The 15,100-nt window shown below is 52.0% G+C and overlaps 1 long non-coding RNA gene across 2 annotated transcripts; it reads left to right on the top strand.

Moving 5' to 3' along the window:
• The first annotated feature begins 5,396 nt into the window (after window positions 1–5,396).
• LOC122232736 lies at window positions 5,397–9,333 on the top strand. Of its 2 annotated transcripts, XR_006210123.1 has the most exons (3): window positions 5,410–7,610; window positions 7,804–7,894; window positions 8,057–9,333. It is a non-coding gene; the product is annotated as an uncharacterized LOC122232736 (long non-coding RNA). The 2 variants fall into 2 exon arrangements; XR_006210122.1 differs by having other exon boundaries at window positions 5,397–7,610; window positions 7,804–9,333.
• The last annotated feature ends 5,767 nt before the right edge of the window (window positions 9,334–15,100 follow it).

A 15,100-nucleotide genomic window follows, 5' to 3' on the forward strand; every position in this document is an offset into this window, starting at 1 on the left:
TCCGGCCACCGAGCCAATGAAACGGTGCTGCGAGCCCCACCTCGCTGTGACCTCTGGGGTCCCACCACCCCTGTGGCCAAGGCCACCGTCGACACCAGCCCGGTGGTGGCAGCAGGCAAGAAGCATCTCCTCTCCCCGCCCTTTGACCTCCTCCTAGCGCTTCCTGTCGGCAGATCCTGACAAGAAGCCGACTGGCAAGATCCAGGTGTCGGAATTTGCTGGCACCCACCCCCCAGTGGAGGGCAGAGAGCCCGAGGGGGACAATAGGGCTGAGACGGGGCAGCTAAGGAAGCCTGCGTTTGTTAAGCACTTGCTGTGTCTTAGCCACTATCCTAAGCACTACGCAGGCGTTACCTCCTTCAACCCTCAGAACAGCCCTGTGGGCTGGTCACTCCTACGACTTGTTCGGAAGACAGGGAAGCTATGTCTCCCACCAGCCAAGCTGCCCAGCTCACAGCCACTGAGTGACCGCAGCTAACGACACACGCTCAGCGCTGAGCCTGCTGCCAGCTGCCCGCATTCAGGTATGTTTTTAAAAATGTTTTATTACGTTTATAAAACGGAATTATTCACCTGGCACCCATACCTGGGTTTCTAATAGCATTCTCCAGTAAAAGGAGCCTAGGCTTCTTGGAGAAATGACTGAGTGCAGGGCTGGGAGGATCTTGTATTGCCAGAAAGTAGGGAAGTGTATATATATATATGTACACACACACACACACACACACACACACACATACACACACACCCCTTGCTGGGGGTACGTCAAAGGGTCAGGGTAGCCACCCGAAGGAGCTAGAACAACCTGAGTGACAAAATAAAGAAGCATTGGATCATCGCCCAAAGTGTATAATAATATCCATGGGTCCAAACAGACACAGATAATCAAATAAGTAAGTGAACGGAGGAAACAGACAACTCTCCTGAGCAGAATTCCAAGTAAGTGTCCTCAAGAGTGAAGCCTTCACTCCTCAGATGTGAGCGATTCATGACTCCCTTTCAAAGAATCCGGTGTGGACAGGGGTGGGGAGCCTCAGAGCGAGTTCACAGTGGAGAAGCCTGACAGACAGACCCCGGCCAGCTGACAACGGTCAACATCAGCATGTTGGTAGCCTGTGATACAACGTGATGGAAACAGCACCGCCCCCTCTGCGGTCCTCCTCCCCAAGCTCGTAACCTCAGTCTTAGCTGAGAAAAACACATGGCAAATCCCAACAGAGGGACATCCTAGAAACTGCCCGGCCAGTCCGCCATCAAAAATAAGGAAAGTCTGAGAAACTGTCACAGCCCAGAGGGGCCCAAGGAGCCATGAGGACTGGATGTAAGGTGGGGTCCCAGGTGGGATCCTGGAACAGGAAGAAAGGATCTCAGATAAAAACTACGGAAGTCTGAATCAAGTATGGACTTTAGTTAATAATACTGCATCGATATCGGCTCACTAACCCTGGCGGATGCACTATACTAACACAAGATGTTACTTTGTACTATCTTTGCAATTTTTCTGTAAATCTAAAAATACTCTGAACAAGAAGTTCACTTTTAGAAACTTAACTACGGAAGTTAAAGCAATCGATGCTCCGTGATGATTCACAAGTTTAGTTAGTAATAGAGAAAGGGGTAAGTTGACCACTTATTACTTACCTGAAACCACTTGTGCAGGTATTAGAAATACAGAGCCCACACCTGCCTACATCCCCTAAACAGACCATGGGGCTGCGTCCTACGCACTCCACTCAGGACCATTTCCTCTGCAAGACTGCCTTTGCTGCCCGGTTTGGCTCAGTGCTAGGACAGGCGGAGCCCCGGGGAGCCCTTGCAGGACCCTGCTTCCTTCCAAACAGATCTGGAAACAGATCTGGAAACAGATCTGGAAAACAGAGCGTTTTCCAGATCGGCCCAACCCCACTCGCCGTTGGGTGGACGGACGGAGGAAGGCCAGAGCCCAGCTGTCTGCCCACCATGGTTCAGCTGATGGAAAGGCACAAGAAAGGGTTTTAGGAGGACAAACATTCAACCGTCTCAGAGAAGTAGTCCCTTCAGAAATCCTGCCATCTGCAGCAACGTGGATGGAACCGGAGGGGACTATGCTGAGTGAAGTAAGTCAGTCAGAGGACAGGTATCGTATGTTCTCACTCATACATGGGTCTTGAGAAACTTAACAGAAGACCCTGGGGGAGGGGAAGGGGAAGGAAACAGTTACAAACAGAGAGGGAGGGAGGCAAACCATCAGAGACTCTTAAATACAGAGAACAAGCTGAGGGTGGATGGGGGGTGGGGAGGGGAAATGGGTGACGGGCACGGAGGAGGGCGCCTGTTGGGATGAGCGCTGGGTGCCGCGTGGAAGCGATGAACCACGGAATCTACCCCCAAGACCAAGAGCACACTTTACACACCATGTTAGCCAATTTGACCATAAATTATATTTACAAAAAAAAGGAAAGGAACACTGCACGGGCTCTCCAAGGTGCCAAGTGCTAGCCGGCGGCCCGACCGGCCCTCTGACGCTAGCTCGGACGTGTGCGTGGGGTGCAGCTCACAACGCAGGACGGGCGTCAGCGTCTGCGGCCGTGCGTCCCGTCTGTCCCGTTGTTCTGGGTGAATAAGGCTGAGGCCTGTGACGTCATTACCAACGCTTTTGAAATGTAGAGACTTACAGTTCAAACAAAAGTTCTAAGAAGATTGAGAAGAAAACGGCAAAGCTGATCTTCACACGAGACCATCACCTGAGAGGTGAAAACACCAGGAAAACGTCCAAGTTGATTACTGTTTCTTTCTGATTTTTTTTTTAAATAACACTCTCTGACTCATCTTCCTCCCTCTTTGAATGGATGGACCGTTTCCGGGTGTAGAACGTAGATGGGACTGACATGTTGCCCGCCTCTCTCTTGTTCTGAGCTACCCTACACGCCCCATCCGGCGACGGTCCAGCGACCCGAGGACACGGTGAGTGAATTATTCATCGACGCGGAACTGGCGAAACGCAGAGCTCAGGTAGACTCCGCTAAACCCGAGAGGCTTCGTCTGGCATAGGTTTTCAGCCGAGTTCCTGGCTCCCACAGTTGTGATCCGTTCAACAAACATCGAGCCGTTGGCCCACCCTGGAATCAGATGTCGTTACTCTGCCTGGCGTGAGCTCTAATCCTTACCATTAAATAAGATAAACTTACTCTTCCCGAACATTAGCCGCAGCACGTCCCCTTAAATAAGAACAGACTGAAGATCCCAAAATGCCCCAAAGTTATTCTCCAAAGACAATGCTGCCGATGACTTCTCCTAGATCAATCACCATTGAAGGTCGCCTGTCCTATTTGGCAATATTTGCTCAGTAACTAATAAAGATCAGCCTGTAGTTATTTATATTAGGTTATCATCTCTCCAGGGTGAAGCTTAATCCATTTTGCAATGTTTTTCCCAACAAGACAACATGAGTTTCTCCGCCTGAAAATGAATTAAGTGCACGGTTTCTAAATATGGGATCTGACATTGTTCTTGTTACAAAAAGCAATTTATTCCCCAAAAGGCTTACACTTCAAAGGTTATATAAAAAGGTTCAAATATCAATGCTATCCATTTTTCAATTACTGGGCTTCCTAACACCACTGGCTTTTGGACAGATAAGCAGTGGTATCAGTTTTCTTATTCAACATCTTATAGGTTTCCAATTCCACAGCACAGAGAAAGCAAATTTATTGTAATACATTTAGCTGCTTTGGAAACAGGAGAATCCAGTCTGTTTCCTCCAAGACTATAGAAGGTATCAAATAGCATCTTAAAGGGATATTTATGAAGTGCCCGATAGTAACGATTGCAATTGTAGATACAGCTTCAAGTGTCTACCTATAAACAGTCTCATATGTATATATATATATATATATATATATATATATATACGCACACACACACACACACACAAAGGTGAGGGGGCTGGGGGAAAACGATTTTCAACGTATGAAAATGAAGGAGCCATGAAAACAATCCAAACATCTCCTAAAAGACAATCTACAGACACTTGTGTGTTCCTAAGAGGGAAGGAAAGAATCCTTTTGTCTTCGGTTGTGCCAGCAGATAAAAAGAAATGGCGTCATTCATATTTTCCTTCTGACAATTAAAAAGGATGCTTGGGATTGTGCCTGAAGGATCATGTGGCAAAAAGAAAGAACGTCCTGATACTCAGGGGGAGATTTTTTTTCTTGGTGTCAAACCAGGCATGTCACATGAGACTTTTCATAATTGGGTAATAAGGACAGGGCGGTCTGATGGACACAGGTCTGGAGGTCCTTCTCAGGAAGAAAACAAAACTTACGAGGAAAGGGAGCTGACACTGGTCACACGGAGTCACGGAGGCCGGGGTGCAGTGGCGGGGTACAGGCGTTCACTGCAGAGTCCCGCCCTGTACGGTGGCCTGTCTCCCCGGGGGTGGGGCCGTGGCCGTGGCGAGTGCCAGCTCTCCGCTCACGGGAGGGACGCTGCCTGCTTCCATCCCCGTGGGGTGACCCGCGCACCCGCCCCGCCGCCGTGGACCCAAACGCAGACAGGTACGCCCACCGACAGCCCACGGGCACAGGACCCACCTGCAGGAAGTTCCCAGGTTAGACCCCAGAGACACGAGATTAGCAGCAGCCCCAGCAAGGGAAGAAGCACAGAGAGGGGACGAGGAGAGAAAGCGAGGCGTGAGAGGGCAGGAGCGGCAGGAGCACCAGAGCAGAGGTGGAGGGGACCGGCCGCGGGCTTCACAAGCACCCCCGGGTCTGGATACAGAAGGGAACGGGACCCCCTGTTCACAACAGCTAACTCTGTGACGACGGCCACGCACAGCACCGAACCAGGTTCACCTGTACTTGACGGTCCCGCGTGGCCCATCCTTCCAAGGGCCCGCACTCCGCTGTCACCCCACTTCCCCTCGCTCCCCAGATATTCTCGTCCTAAAGGGAGCACCTTTACATCTTCCAAAATAACCCTCATAGGTCACCCTGCTTTTCAAACACATGCCCGCCCAGCTTACTCTTTTTCCCCTGTTCTTTCCCTGGAAAAGGGTGAATTCCTCTTCTGGAATTTCATTTGCTAATCCAAGCATGTCCTGTCCAGACACTCAGCTATGGCCTTGCAGGAAAAATATTTGGGGGGAGGGGCGAGGGGAGGGTGGACTCTCAGCCGAATGTTTTGGCCATTTTTAGAGCTAATTTCCACTTTTCCACTTTTCCTACTTGTAATGGGTTAAATTGTCTCCCCCCTCCCCCAAAGAAAGAAACGTTCAAGTCCTAACACCCAGGGCCTCAGAATGTGACCTTGTTTGGAAATAGGGCCACTGCAGATGTAACTATGTTACCGTGTGACCAGTGTCAGCTCCCTGATGTAACCAGTTAAGATGAGGTCATAATGGGGAGGGTGGGCCCCGATCCAATAGGATTCGTGTCCTTTTGAGAAGACAGAGACACCAAACAGAGACCAACTGAGACCAGAGGCAGAGACCGGAGTGAGGAGACTGCACACCAAGGAGTGAACGCCAAGGATCACCAGCAGCCGCCAGAAGCTGGAAGGCACAGAGAGGGACTCCCCTACCTGTTTCAGAGGGAGCACGGCCCTGCTCACACCCGTTTTAGACCGTTTTAGACCTCTGGCCTCCAGAACCGGGGGAGGAGACATTGTTTGAAGCCTCCTGGTTTGTGCGCTTTGTCACGGCCGCTCTGGAAACTGACACACACCCACGGCCACGACAAAGGCCCTTCACCACTGAGCTTGTGTCCAGCACCTTTCATGTTCCACTGTGAAACAGCACCTGAGCAGGACGAACGCTGCAGGTGCGGGTGAGCCAGGACCCTCAGGAAGCAGCTGTCTGCAGAGGAGACACCTACAAACAAGAGAGCACAGACTTACACGGATGCCCGTGTCGAACTGATTCCGTCAGGTGAAGTCTTCGTGGAGTGTGGACTGGACACGGTGGGGGGTGAGTGGTCAGCTGTGAACACCGTGGATGGTCTACATCATCTGCTGCCCGTTAAACTGCCAGAGTTTATTGACCACACCTCTTACCAGACAGCTTCTCTGCTATTGGCTTCAACGAATCAGGAAATGAAAATTTATAAACCAAGTAAGGACATATTATGAATCTGCTCCTTTCAAGCACACAACACATTTATCAGTTTCTATGTGCCATCGGATTGGAGGCATCACGAAACAAGATTCACACAGATCCTGAAGGACACCTAAGGCTTTGATCTGAAAGTCTAGAAAAGTCTGCAGTGACGCTCCTGGTTACGTACTGGTTCCACCTGCACTGAGAGCTCTCTCCGGCTCCTGGAACTCCTTGTGGCATTAGTCTCTGCCCATAAGTCTTCTACAAGGAAGCAAGCTTGTCAGCTCAAAATTTGACCTTCGATTTCACGTATTTTGTTCAGGAAAGCACGTTACCCGACACCCAGAGGAGCACAACAGAAAGCCCCCTGAGGCCGTGCTTCCCTTCCTGAATATCAGCTCGGAGAACCTCCCAGTCTTGATGGAAATTTTCACTCGTGGGCGTTTTTCTCACACGCTTCGCTGAGTCTTCAAAACAACTGGATTTCTATTGGGTATGTGTTAGGAACGCCAAAGAAATTAATGATGAACAATGCAATGAACCTCAGTTATTCTGATGGGGGAAAAGACAACTTCTAAGGCTGGAGGCACTTGTGAGGCAACAGTGCCCATTTTCTGGGCTATCCTCCATCCAGATGCAGGTGACCAGCGTCCAGGTGACGCGGCAGTCCTGCGTTACGTGTTTTCATGTTCCCATACTCATACGATCCCACCACTCTCCTCCGGAGCCTATGAGACAGGAACCCTTATTTTTCTCATATTATCTATGAAAAAACTAAAGCAATGGGAAGGCTGGCTTCTAATACCTAATCAGTTGATGTACCAGGAGGATTCTGCATCCTGGGTGCTATCTGGAGATCTCCTGGGGACACGTGATACGTGGATCGCCTGGGACCCGTGTGGCCGTGGGCAGTGCACCCTCAGGAAGGGTCCTGGGGAAGTGGCCTTGAAGTCAGTAGCTCAGCCACGTCAGAATGATGCGCCTTGTCTCACCCCAAGCCCTGAAGTTCAAGTACAGATCTCACGTTCCCCTCCATTTCAGTCATTAGCAACAAGCGGATGTAAGCGTAGGCACCAGGCACACCTGTGCTGGGGAGCCACAGGTTAATCGTTAGGGGCCATTGGCTCCTTGTGCAGACTGACCTCAAGGGACAAGGAGGAGGGGTTTCCACGATGGCTGTCGTGTGGCCTTTTCAACGCACCACATCCTCGAGCCCACCAGGAGGTTTTGTGAATTACCTCATCAATGCAATAAAAACAACAATACAAATGGCCCTGTGATGGAATATGTTCTTTATTTAAAAGCCAAAGGGTAAGAAATGGTTTTTGTGGGTCAGCAAGTTTTGCTAAATCTGACAAGTGCCCGGATCGGTTTTTAAATGCACGTTTGTATGTCTTCCGGCTATGTAAGCAAGCTGCCTTCGGTGGCTATTTCCTGGCCGAGAGTGAGCGACCGGGATAGACCTCACCCAGGAAGTCATCAGACCCAACCTTCTGAGCTTGGGTGGTGCTCACAGGGAAACCTCGAATCTCAACGGGTACTTGTGGCTTTATCTTAATTAATATCTTCTCTCTCTGTCTCTCTATGAAAAAAATCACAGTGTAACTGGTGTGGTTTTTAAAAAAGAATAGTACTTAATTGCCATTCTAGCTCTACCATAAAATTATATCTACAATCATTATAATTTTGAATGTTTTTTGAAAGTACCTGTGTTTTGTTCTCTCTCTCAGCGAGCAGACAGAGCCAGGAGGAGCAGTCGACATTTCATAGGATGTTTGCCGTAGACGCCTTTCTCCTACTGATGTATTCCAGAAGACAAATGTACTAGTCTAAATTAGTTTTTTTTTTCCTTCTTTCCCTGCTGGTAATTAGCACTAGAGGGGATGGGTCTGAGTTAACTATTAATAGTTTAGAAGTAAACCTGAATTTTAGCAACAACACATTACCAGACAGTAAAAACCTGATTCTTCTGCTTCTGTTAAGAGCTTATCAATGAATGGAAGCTTCCAACTGTGTCTGACTATCGAACAATCGTGTTCCCAGCTGATGTTCGTTTATGCTGCGCACTGCTGTATACCTGCACTGTTGTCTAACAGTGTTAATCTCTCCTAGCTGTGAGGGGTGCACAGAGAGCTTCCACAACGTCCCCGAGCCATCAGGCGACGCCTCCGCTCACACACCAGCCTTCGGGACTCCCCACGTCTCGCTGGAGCTCCTCTGCCTGGACGTGGGGACCTAACCCAAAGCAAGGGCAGATTACGCAGCACGGAGGACCCCTGCCTCCGGCTAGGTTAACCGAGTCGACCAGGACGTCTGTTACTCTCCTGCGTGTGCTTGGAGGAAAACAAGAAACAGAGTGAGGGCAGGTGGGCACGTCCGGCACCTACACGGGGCCGGGCACGCGGGGGCTCATAGCAGCCCTCCTCCCTCTTCGCCAAGCGTTTACGTCTAACTATATTTAACCCTCACCAAAATGCAATGTGGCAGTAACGGACCCACCTCCCAGATGCGAAACTTAAGCTCAGAGAGGCTGGGGACTTCGTAAGGTCACGTGAGCGGTAACCGGCAGACTCGGGGGTCTGTCCAGGTGGATGGGCCCAAAGGTCGACCGTTGTCACTGGACCACGTGCCGCGTGTGATGGCCGTCCTCTGCCCTGTGCCCTTTGTCTTCCTCCTCCCGGTTAATCCTCCTGAGAAGAACACAGAAATATGTAAACTCGAGGAACAGGAAATAAAATTTCTGGAGCTTAGTGACGGCAAGCTGGAATGTGCAGAGAGCCCGTGGCCGGGACGGGAACCGTCGGTAGATGTGCCACAGCATTCGTCCGGAGCGTCCTTCCCCGCGGGAGACGAGAACGTGAGCCATCCCACCCGGCACCTCCACCCACCCGTGCCCTGCTCTCTCTCCCAGCCGCTGCCCGGCGCCCGATCCTGCCACTGTCACCAAATAGCCAGTGTTGTATTTCGTCAGTAAAACGGAGCGAAAAGTACTTGCCCGGAAATCCTCGGAGGGTCGTTTGAAGAGCGAGCGACAAGAGCTGTGGAAAAGAAGACGAACACACAAGCCAAGTGTGGCATCGCTGCTGTCCTGCTCGAGTCTGACTGCTCATCTGGCACCTGCAGGTGCACGGGGCGGGGTCCCCAGGCGGCCCAACGGCAGGAGCCAGCCGGCTACCGCGGACACCTCGGCCCTCAGGCACGAGATGCTGTACTTTTAGTTAAATTGAGCCTTCCTCCGAATTAAATGCCCTCCCAAGATATGACAGTATCCTTTCATCAACATAATGTATTACAATCAATTTACTAGTTAGGACATTAATAAGTGACCCTCAGACCTTAAAAATCCCTCCGGCCACAAGGCTGCCTCGCAGCCCCCAAACCCTGCGGCCGGAGCGGGCATTACCTGCCCTGAGACACAGAGTGTGTGGACCTGGCCAGGACGCCTGCCTTCTGTGAGCTATTCAAGGCGCGTGCCTCTAATAAGGCCACGTGCCCTTCGGAGATGTGACTCCTGTTAGACCCAGGGTTGCAGCCACGTCAAAGGCAGCATCTGTCCACACCAGCCCCACAGCAGCTGGCTTACCCCAGTCCACTGCTTGACGTAGTTCCTGCCCAACCTCTAAGCTGCTTTTGGGTGAAACTACAAGGCTATGTTGTGGCAAATAGCTAACCTTTTTTTTTCTTAATTTTTTTTAATGTTTATTTATTTTTGACAGAGAGAGAGACAGAGAGACAGAGCGTGAGCAGGGGAGGGGCAGAGACAGAGGGAGACACAGGATCCGAAGCAGGCTCCGGGCTCCGAGCTGTTGGCACAGAGCCCGACGCGGGTCTGGAACTCCCGAACCGTGAGATCGCGACCTGAGCCGAAGTCGGACGCCCAACCGACCAAGCCCCCTGGGTGCCCGCTAACCCTTACCTGCATGCACGCACTGTATGGACAAAAGGCGTCTTACAGAAAGATACGCGAACAAGGCTGGGGTAAAATCGCGTGGCCTTTCCAGCTGCAGCCCGTTCTCACCAGCACGGCTGCTGGGCCTAGAGCCCCCGAGCCCGACACCCTTCACTGTCCTGTGTGTGAGGCAGCCCCTCCTGTCCGGCCTGGAGGGCTGTGGGGACCAGAGGACTACCTGCTGGAGGGCCGAGGCTTCTCCACCCGCTTCTCCTCGACACTCCTGTACCAACAGGCAAGCCACACACCACCAGGCGCGGTCATTTTAAGTGCACAATTCAATGATTTTTAGTACATGTACAGCCGTGCACAATCGCTGTCACCTCCCCCCACCCCGAAAGAGACCCAGGGCCCGCTCGCGGCCCCAGCCACAGCCACGGTACTCGGTCACTTTGAAAACGACAGTTGTCCAGACCCCACTGCGGAGCCCTCCGGGGTGGGGGTGGGGGCGGGGTGCGGGAGGGGGTGGGGGTGGGGGCGGGGTGCGGGAGGGGGTGGGGGTGGGGCGGGGTGGGGGTGGGGGTGGGGGCGGGTCCCCACCCGGTGTGTCCTAACACCTCCTCAGGGGAGTCAGGCTTGCCCCAGGTCCGAGAAGCACCCCGAAAGGGAGGAAGCTCTCGGGTGGCTCCAGGAGAGGAGCCACCGGGCAGTGACGCGGTACGTGGTTCCCAGGAGCACAGGTTCGGGACCAGAAGTCTCCAAAGCAACATCCCGAGCTGCTCTTCTCACAGGGACATGTGTAGAGATGCTGCTTTTTAATACGGAACGAGCTTGGTCATTTCATCAAGATGTCAAGCCCATAAAGATTCTTCCCTTGACTATATTTTCTGTCTTAATGTTAGAACTTGTTTAGAAAACTCTTTGTTTTTCATGCAAAGTCCTAAAGCCTATCAATTTAAATCTCAGTGACAATAAAACGCCACAAAGCACTGTACCTCCCCAAACTCACGCATTTCCTGTTCTTATAAAAGCCAAATGAGTTCATCATAATTAATGCTATAGAACAGATCCTGCATAATAATAATTAACCACATATTGTTAAGTGCTATCAAAAATGCATGGCATTTAATTAGCTTGAAAACAACATTCGCTGCGTATTACAAAGTGAGCTGATGTTGGTCTTGGGATGATCATTCTTCAGCAGGAAGCACTTTTCTTAACAGTCTTGTAATGTATTTATTAGTACTTCAATAATATTGAATTAGTACACTAGCAATTTAGCTTAAATATTCCATTTCAATTAAACATTTGACCTCTTTGAACCCTCTGGAATTCTCAAATTCGGGACCAGTTTGTAATTATGCCATTTGTGGATACAGTATGATATAATAACTCCAGAGTTTTATTGCCTTAGTACCTAATGGAGATGTTCGGCGTGATGAAATTGTCCAACGCGCCCGCACCAGTTCCCCTGGGGGTGCGGATGGGGTGGGGCCGTCCGTCACAAGGTCCCTCAAGGTCATGAGGGAAAAACGTGGCAATGGCTGAGCCTCAAGACCAGATCGGCCAGCAAACTGCTGTTCGCTCCCGCCCCGGTCACGGCCTGGCCTGTTTCCTGAGGCGAGTTCGTCTGCCCTCCCGGTATTTTCTTTTCTATGAAATGGGATAATATTGCTAAATTCACTGAACCTCCCGAAACCCCTTGGAGACCACACTAGTCTAAAATTTATATGTAAATGACTTTCTGCTAATTGGTGATAAGAATAATTTAGTAAAATGTGGGATTATGATACAATCTTTTATGGGAAGAATTATCATGAACCTCATTTTTATTCTGAAAAGAAAATGAAACTTCATTAAGATTGTCATGTTGGATTTGCATTTATATTGGCCTTTAAAAGTCATGGAGGCAACTACTACCTATAAATAAATAACATAGCTGTGTATTTAAGTACAGTGCTTTGTCTGTTGAACAAAAATGCCAGCACTTGACCATATGTTGTATAATCTTTTCCTAAAATTGTGTGTCTTTTCATTACTCATCATTAAACCAGGTAGGGGTAGGAATCCGAGAATGGTCCTTCCCAGGGCAAAATCCCTCCTCCTCTGTGGCCCCGTGGAGCTAGAATGCCCAGTATCTGCCCTCAAACTACAGTGAGGTGAGAAGTCCTGAGTACCAGCTACAGACATTTTGGCTGGAAAGGGAGAAAAGGGGAGGAAAAAGGAGTCACTGGTCCCAAGCAATTTCAAAATGGGAAAGCCTCTTGGGTTTCAAGGCGTGAGGTCAATCCTCTGTGGCTCACGGCTCTGCCCCTGAATCATCTTTCTTTTGTCTTGAAGGATAGCGTTTACTCTCCGCTGAGTGTTTTCATTAGTCCGTTTCCCTCCTGTCCACGTTTCGGGATCTGACAGCCTTCTTTCCCTCTGCGATCCCCCTTTTCCTCTCGGACCCATGTGGCCATGTTCTGGTGACGTGAAGCCCCTGAGAACCGCGGGGACCACGCGTGCGTGCCGCAGAGTCCGCTCCGGCCGGGGGGCGCGGGGTCACTGCCAGCGGGTCTGGGATGCTCTCGGGCTTCACGGAGGCATCTCTCCGCCAGACCTTAATGTCCTCAGAGAGCCTTGTGTGCGTCTGCGTGACCGATCACTCTGACCCTCGGATCCTTCCCAGGTACTAGTGAGAGACTGAACAGCCACACCCTCCGCTTTTCCCCCCGGAGCAAAGATCCGTGCCAGCGGATCTCTTAATGTTGGTGTATTTTGCGATCTGGATGGACTGAGAACCTCCCACATGATCCAGACTTAGTCCCTTTCATGTCATGGTTTTTCTCCCAGTTTCCCCCCGCCTTCCTGCTTTGGTCTACGAGCACCAGGCAGACATCAGGCTACGCCCTCAACACTTTGCCGGCAGCCGCTTCCGATAAATGATTTCACGGCTCACAAGTTCTTGCCGCGCAACCACAGGCACGGCCCCACCCAGGTTGTGGCCTCTGTAACGAGGCTCCCCTCCCTGCAACGCTGGGGTGGGCGCCCTGGCGTCTCCCCAGCCCTCACTGACAGCAAACTCCCGTCTAGATTTCCGCAAACGGCCTGTGAGGCTCACGGCTCACGTGTCTTCCGTCCGTCTGTCCGTCTGCCCGACACGTGTAGCTTTCTCCTTTGTGGACTTCTGCTTCCGGCCTCGCCCACCGTCCGGCTCCAAATACACTTCTCTGTTCTTAGGTATAGTTTACAGCAACACCCTACCTTCAGGCAAAAACGTGTTGCGTTGTGTTGTCCCTTAAGCAGACTGGGCAAGAGTCCAGCTGTACCATTAACATATATGCATCGCGCGTATAGACACACGTGCGATCCATCTATCGGGTCTGTTTCTCCTGAGTTTGTGGAGCATGTGGAACACACATATACAACGTGTCTCAACACGTAGCAAATTGGCTCAGGTGGTACTGGGAACCCACAGGTCTAATACCCGCAGGACAGGCCATGCAGCTGGAACTCGGACCGGAGCTGTGGGCTTCAGGAGGCCCCCTCTCCCCCGGGAAACCTCAGTCTTTGCTCTGACAGACTCGCCTGATTGGATGAGGCCCACCCCGTCTCGAGGGTGACCTCTTTGCTCAGGGTGAGCCGATGGGTGATTCCAAGCACGTGCACACACCGCGGCCCACAGCCCCCACCCACGTTGGGGCCAACAGCTGGGGCTGTGGCCTCGACACTCGGTGTCCTTTCCCCACCCCCCACCGCCTTCATTGGCTCTGCCTCTCCTGAGGCCCCCATCACGTGCTCCACGCCACATCATCACGCTTCCCAAGGGGGACACTCAGGGAAAGACCCAAGAGACATTCGACGTGTGGGGCGACCAAAACAGGATTCGCCGGTGCACTTGGGAGCTCGAAACCCAGCTACTGAAAGGAAGGAACGAGAGAAACAGGGATGGGAGCAGGAACTTTGACGTAACAGACGGCGAAGAAGAAAAGGCAGGACGAGAACAGAGAAAAGAGATGCCTGTTTCATATCATAAAAGACCACATAACGTGAGTTTTTACTCTGTAACTTTCCCACAGACCAGACCACGCCTGCTACCCACGCACTGGTACACATCCTCCGGGCGTTCTCGATACAATAGCGACGTCACGGGTGGCGCAGAAGGGGCGTGGGCTAGCGGGGACAGGACATGAGCGCCCACAGGGCTGCCCTGGCGACGCCCCAGCCGTCGGGCGGCGGGCACTGGCTGTGTCCTGGCTCCGAGTGCAGATGGCACAACCCTGAGAGAGCACTGGTGGTGACTTTCGGCTGCTCCTAGAAACACTCGGACCAAGACGGAAAGGCCAACACATTCCAGGGGGTGTTGGCCTCCCGAACGTACGAAGGCCACGCTGCCTGCTCCTCGGGCCCCTCGGTTGGCCGTCTTGCTGCTTCGTTAGCTGACCTGTGAGCGGCCACACGGGCCCTTGGATTCACGCCTCTTCCTGCTCAAATACGCGTCTGGGCCCACCCCGCCCGTGTCCACAACCTCGGGGCCCAGTTCTGAGACGCATGTGGAAGGCGAGCTGCCTGGCCCTCCACCTGTCACATCCGGGCCACATCAGCCCAGGTCAAGCTCGTCATCGGCTCCAGCCTTACGCAGACCCGGGTCCTCTGCCGGCAACTCTCCCCTCCTCCCCCTGCACTCCTGCTGCCTCCCGCGGCCTCCAGATCTCAGCCTTTTCCGTGGAGGCGGAGGGGGCCCTCTGTCCCCTGCCCGCGGCCCCGAGGCTTCTGCCCTGCAGTCCCCGTCCCCCGCTAGACTCCAGACTCCTGGAGGGGGCTGGGGATCGACTGAGCTCACAGTAGGTGCTCAGTAAACATCCTCGCATAGATGACTTCGGGCTATAGACGCGCACACTCCGTCACCGTCTGTGACCTCTGAGGCGGGAGGCAGGCTCACCTCGGGCACGGCACTTAAAGGACGTCCGAAATCCCAGCAATGAGGCTAAATAAAGATTCGGCGCGATGTTTCTTAATAAGTCAGAATTAGGGTAAAAAATCCATCAACCAAGTATCAAAAGGTGCGATCGCTATTACTGATTTCCTTCAGCCAATAGGGCTCCCCGGGACGCTGCTACTGATCCCGGCTCCACTCGCCGCGTGGGCAGTTTGCA

This window comes from Panthera tigris, chromosome D3 (genome assembly GCF_018350195.1).
Source record: "Panthera tigris isolate Pti1 chromosome D3, P.tigris_Pti1_mat1.1, whole genome shotgun sequence".
Classification (NCBI taxonomy): Eukaryota; Metazoa; Chordata; class Mammalia; order Carnivora; family Felidae; genus Panthera; species Panthera tigris.